Below are 5,687 nucleotides of genomic sequence, written 5' to 3'. Positions count from 1 at the left end.
TCAGTGAAATAATTTTTTGAAAGTTAGACCTGTCTCTTTTGTCTAAGGAATACAATAGAAGATCTAGAATATTAAATTCAAAATGTTCTTGAACTAATTACACACATTCTCAAGATGGGTTATGCTGATTGTGATAGTCATGAAATGCAATTCAAATAGCAACTTCACTGAACATAAAGGCATACCATAATTATAACTCTTATGCATTAGTAATTAAAACTGAAATCAATACCTTACTATGCATGTTTTGACAAATATTAGATAACACAAAAGCTTAACAGCTGATTACTTATGATGTTTTGAAAGCAAACCATTAATAGGATTTTGAGAATATTTTGATTAGAATTAAAGTTTTTATTTTAATTTTAAAATATTTAAATTAATGGACTCAGCTTTTTCAAATCACAGACTTGTACTATATCTGTCTGGGACACTTCTGGTAAATGCTTACTTTAACCACACAATATAAATAGTTTCATTTTTTTACTCTCAGAACTTTAAAACCACAATGAGATATCACCTCATACCAGTTAGAATGGTGCTCATCAACAAAACAACACAGAATAAGTGCTGGCTAGGATGTGGAGAAACGGGAACCCTTCTGCACTGCTGGTGGGAATGCAGACTGGTGCAGCCACTGTGGAAAACATTATGAAGATTGCTCAAAAAATTAAAAATCAAACTGCCTTTTGACTCAGCTATCCTACTTTTAGAAATATACCCCAAGAACACCATAGCACTGTTTCAAAAGAAGAAATGCACCCTCATGTTTATGGAGGCATTGTTCAGAACAGCAAAGATCTGGAAACAGCTCAAGTGTCTGTCAGTGGATGAGTGAATTAAAAAGCTTTGGTACATATATACTATGGAATACTACTCAGCCATAAGAAATGATGACATTGGATCATTTACAACAACATGGTTGAAACGATAACATTATACTGAGTGAAATAAGTAAATTAGAAAAAGCTAAGACCTATATGATTCCATACATAGATGGGACATAAAAATGAGACTCAGAGACATGGACAAGAGTGTGGTGGTTAAGGAGTGGGGGGAGGAGAGGAAGGGGGTTGGGGGAGGGGAGGGGCACAAAGAAAACCAGTTAGAAGGTGACAGAAGACAATTGGACTTTGGGTGGGAATGCAGCATTATCAAATGTCAAAATAACCTGGGGATGTTTTCTCTGAACATATGTACTCTAATTTATCAATGTTACCCCATTAAAATTAATAAAAAAAAGTTGATTAAAAAACAAGTTTAAAGATGAATTATTTGGGCCCCTATGGATAGGTGAAAACGAGTCAATGAAAAATACTATATATATATATATATATTTAAGTGATAAAGAATAAACATAAATTCAGAGGTTTTAGTAACATCTTTTTATATAATGACATAGCTGTTAATGACTTGTACATATTCAATCTAAGTGAAGAACAGTATCTTTTCTCATGAGGCCACTCCATAAATAAAGCAAGTTTTTCAAAGTCTCATTATAGTGATTACTTTTCATCATATTTTCTTCGGTGCATTGCCAAAGCATTTCTTTACCTCATAGGATAAGCCTGACATATGAAGGATTTATTGACTGTGTAGTCTGGACTGTGACATCGTGATAAACACAAACCCTGCTTCTTGCCACTCACACTTCACCTTACAGAGTTGAGCTGTGCTTAGCAACAGAATGCCAGATGGCACGGAGACATCAATTGATTAGCACTCAAGAACAATGTCACCTACTGGAGCGAAATGCAGGCAAATTGACAAAGACAATGCTATGTTTGCAGGCCTAAATAATGAAACCCTTTAAGTAGGTTTATACCTGCAATTTTTAAATGAATGCTGCTTGGAAACTTTTTGTTCTAGAAGAGGGTACAGTCTTAATTAAATAACCATGCATGTTTTGCTGGAAATTTTAATGCTTAATCCTCTTGTCTATGCATCTAAAAGTAGACTATAACATATTAAAGTTATTCACTGTCTGTCATTGCCAAACCAAAATTATCTAAACTCTCTTTTTAAAATGCATCATTAACCACTTTTTTTGTGATAGTTAACATTATAAAATTTGGGCCAGTCACAAAGGCAAATAGAATTTCCTAAAGATTTCTAGCATTAACAAGCTGTGAGCATGAGTTATCTTTTTGCAATGAATGTCTTTTATGAATGTCTTGTTTTTATAGAAATATTTACTTTCACATTTGACATAATTTTATGTAGTACATCCTGAATTGTTTGCACTCAAACCTTGGCTATAAGCTATATCTGATGGTCTTAGAATGGATGCCAATATTTGAAAAACACACATGCCAGTTTACTCTGCTTAGCTTCAGTAAATAAGTCATATTGGTGTTTCAAAAATTTTCATAAGAAACTTCTTGATTGTTGTAGCCTTTCAAATTTATTTGAAGAGAAGCTAGTACAATAGTGAAAATTCTATTTCAACAGATAGAGTGTACTGCTGCTTTTATACAATGCATGAATTGCCTGTAACTGTTGTTTCAAATAGTATGCATTTACTTAGTAGCAAATATAATATCACTTTTGTCTCACAATTAATCTACTTATCTGAGATGTTACTAAAGTGCCTCACTTGCTGCAAAAAGTGCTTTACTAGGAAAATCTAAGAAAAATAATTAGGAAAAAAAAAAGAAAAAGTCCATGATCCTGACTCCTCTGTGTTTATTTACATATTTTATCTCTGAGAATACTTTATCATCAATAACTGTCCTCATTGTCTCTTGGAGCATATATTCCTGCTGATGACAGTGAAATAAGACTGGGCCTTACATTTGCTTATTGAATGTAATTTTACTTCTTTGGGTTTAAAAAAGTTAAGTTTGCTGCCTGACCTGTGGTGACACAGTGGATAAAGCATTGACCTGGAACACTGAGGTTGCCGGTTTGAAACTCCAGGCTTGCCCGGTAAGACGCATAAAGGAGTGATGTTTTCTGCTCTTCCTTTTTTTCTATTTTCTCTCTTTATAAAAATTAATAAGTAAAATACAAAGAAAAGTTACATTTTTTTTAAATATTCAGTCAATATAAAGTTGAATCATTCTATTAAGGCCACTTTCTTCTTTGACAGGTCTTTTTTCTCCTTGAATTTCTTGTTTGATACCTTTGTTCAAAGTCAGGCTTTCTAATCGTCATAGAAGACATTGTCCATGCACATCTTGTTCTCATTGAACTCTGCCTTGACAATCACTCTAGAACTGGTGTGTCTGCTCAGGTGCACTTACCTGGTTTAGCCTGGTTTTAACCATCAGGTTGGTACTTACCAATGTTGACTGGGTTGCTTCCTACTGCTTCAGATCACAAGGACAACATATTATGCTGTTCCCGTATTCCAACTCGGGACACCTTGCAGGTCACTATTCTTTAGCATTGAGTGATTGAAGAGCACTTGCTTGTTTCAGCAAGCTTTGAGATAGATGCCTTCGTATCACCTCCAAGTGTTCTTCTCCCTATGGAGGTCAAGGTGACTCTGCAGCATACTCTTCTGGGCCTATAAGTTGTCTCAGGTTTCAGGTCTTCACTTCTGGCTTGCTCTGTGCCATATCTTGCATTTATTTTATACCCCCCACCTAAAAGTGAGGGCTTTGGTCCCTTATCACAGGCCTATTTAATGTCGTAACTAGCTCTCTATTCTATATGTTTATATTCTATCACTGCTCACATATTTATTTTCTTTAAGTCACAGTGAAGCTGTCTTAATATTATTTACACATTTTGTCCTTTTTATACTTTTGCCTTGGCAAAAAAGCTATGCTCAGACCTTTAACTTTTATCTCGATATTTGAAAATAAGTTTGTAAAATGTAGAAGAAAATTAACAAAGTCTATTATTTTCCTGTATAATAAAAAATAATGCCTGATTTGAAACCCAAAATTGATTAATAAACACTTTATTTAGGCTGTATTTGATATATATCATTATTTTAATGGGTATGGAAGCCATTATATAACCTAAATTATTGAGAATTAAATTCTGTATTTATCTGTAAAAATATTGCCTCAATTTCATCATATCTGTAAAAATTTTCTTCCTTAAAACAGACACTTAATCTTTTGTAAGAATGACATTATCTTCTAGAATTTGAAAGCTAAATGTTGTCAAACTTACCCTGGCCAGCTAGTTCAGTTGGACAGAGTGTCATCCTTATATACAGTAGTTGTAATTTCCAACCCTGGTCAGTGCACATACAAGAATCAACAAATGATTGCATAAATAAGTGGAACAATAAATCAATGTTTCTTTCTCTCTAAAATCAATTAATATTTTTTTAATATTAGCATGCTTGATTTTTCTATCATTTGCCATCTTTCAACATAAGAATCATTGAGGACGCTATGTTTTACTCTAAAAAGGTGGTTCTCAAAGTAATTGTACATCAGAATCACCTGAAGGTTTGTTAGAACAGATTTCTGGACACTACTCCCAGAGTTTCTGATTCAGTAGGTCTGTTTTGAGCATAGGCAAAACTTTCTTTGAACAGTTGTATATCATTATCCAGTTGTGAGACTCAATCACATCTGATTCAAGAGGGATGTCCTTGTCTTTGCATACAAAAAAATGACAAGGCTTTCCTGGCTTTCCGAGACATCTCCAAAGTTGATTTAGTGTCCACATTGCCAGCTGCACATTTTCTTTCTGCCCTGCATGTAGAGGCCAATCTTTTTCTAGAAATTCCAATCTCTTCAAATATTCTCTAGGCCAAAACACTGAGGAATTGAGCTGTGCAAATTTGTATTCTATATGCGAAAACAGTTTTTGTAGTTTAATGGAAATGCAAAGTCCAAAAAAAAGCTTTCAAGGTTATCCTTCCTTCCTTCCTTCCTTTCCTCCTTCCTTCCTTCCTTCCTTCCTTCCTTCCTTCCTTCCTTCCTTCCTTCCTTCCTTCCTTCCTTCCTTCCTTCCTTCTTTCCTTCCTCCCTCCCTTCCTTTTTCTTTTCTTTTTTATAAATATATATTTTTTCTTTTTCTAATTTTTTTTTTTTTTTTTTAGAGACAGAGAGAGAGTCAGAGAGAGGGATAGACAGGGACAGACAGACAGGAACGAAGAGATGAGAAGCATCAATCATTAGGTTTTCATTGCGCATTGCAACACCTTAATTGTTCATTGATTGCCTTCTCATATGTGCCTTTACTGCAGGCTTTCAGCAGACCGAGTAACCCCTTGCTCGAGCCAGCAACCTTGAGCTCAAGCTGGTGAGCTTTTGCCGAAACCAGAAGCTGGCGACCTCGGGGTCTCGAACCTGGGTCTTCCGCATCCCAGTCCCACGCTCTATCCACAAAAGAGCCGCCTGGTCAGGCTCTTTTCTTTTTTTTTCCTTTCTTCTTTTTCTATCTTTTTTCTTTCTGAATAACCAATTTTTGTTTGTTGTGTTTTTTTTTTCCTAAAGGGTCATGACCCTGGATTCCCGTGACTAATTTTTCCCCTCAAAAATTTTTAATGTCTGTGGTACTGTAATAATCTACATAAGTAATAGGCTTATACTACTATTTTTGTATAGCCAAATCTTTCCTTTATACATTACTCTAATATCATAAATTTTCTGTTGTTATTCAAAAGGGTGACAAGAGTTCTAGAAGTAAATATTGAAACTCCTGTTTGTTATTTTGAATGGTGCACTGAAAAATCTGGCCACATAAGTGAGACTCTCTTCTGTGTAATGATTCAT

Source organism: Saccopteryx leptura, chromosome 8 (genome assembly GCF_036850995.1).
Source record: "Saccopteryx leptura isolate mSacLep1 chromosome 8, mSacLep1_pri_phased_curated, whole genome shotgun sequence".
NCBI classification, from domain to species: domain Eukaryota; kingdom Metazoa; phylum Chordata; class Mammalia; order Chiroptera; family Emballonuridae; genus Saccopteryx; species Saccopteryx leptura.
Note: the sequence above shows the minus strand (reverse complement) of the source record.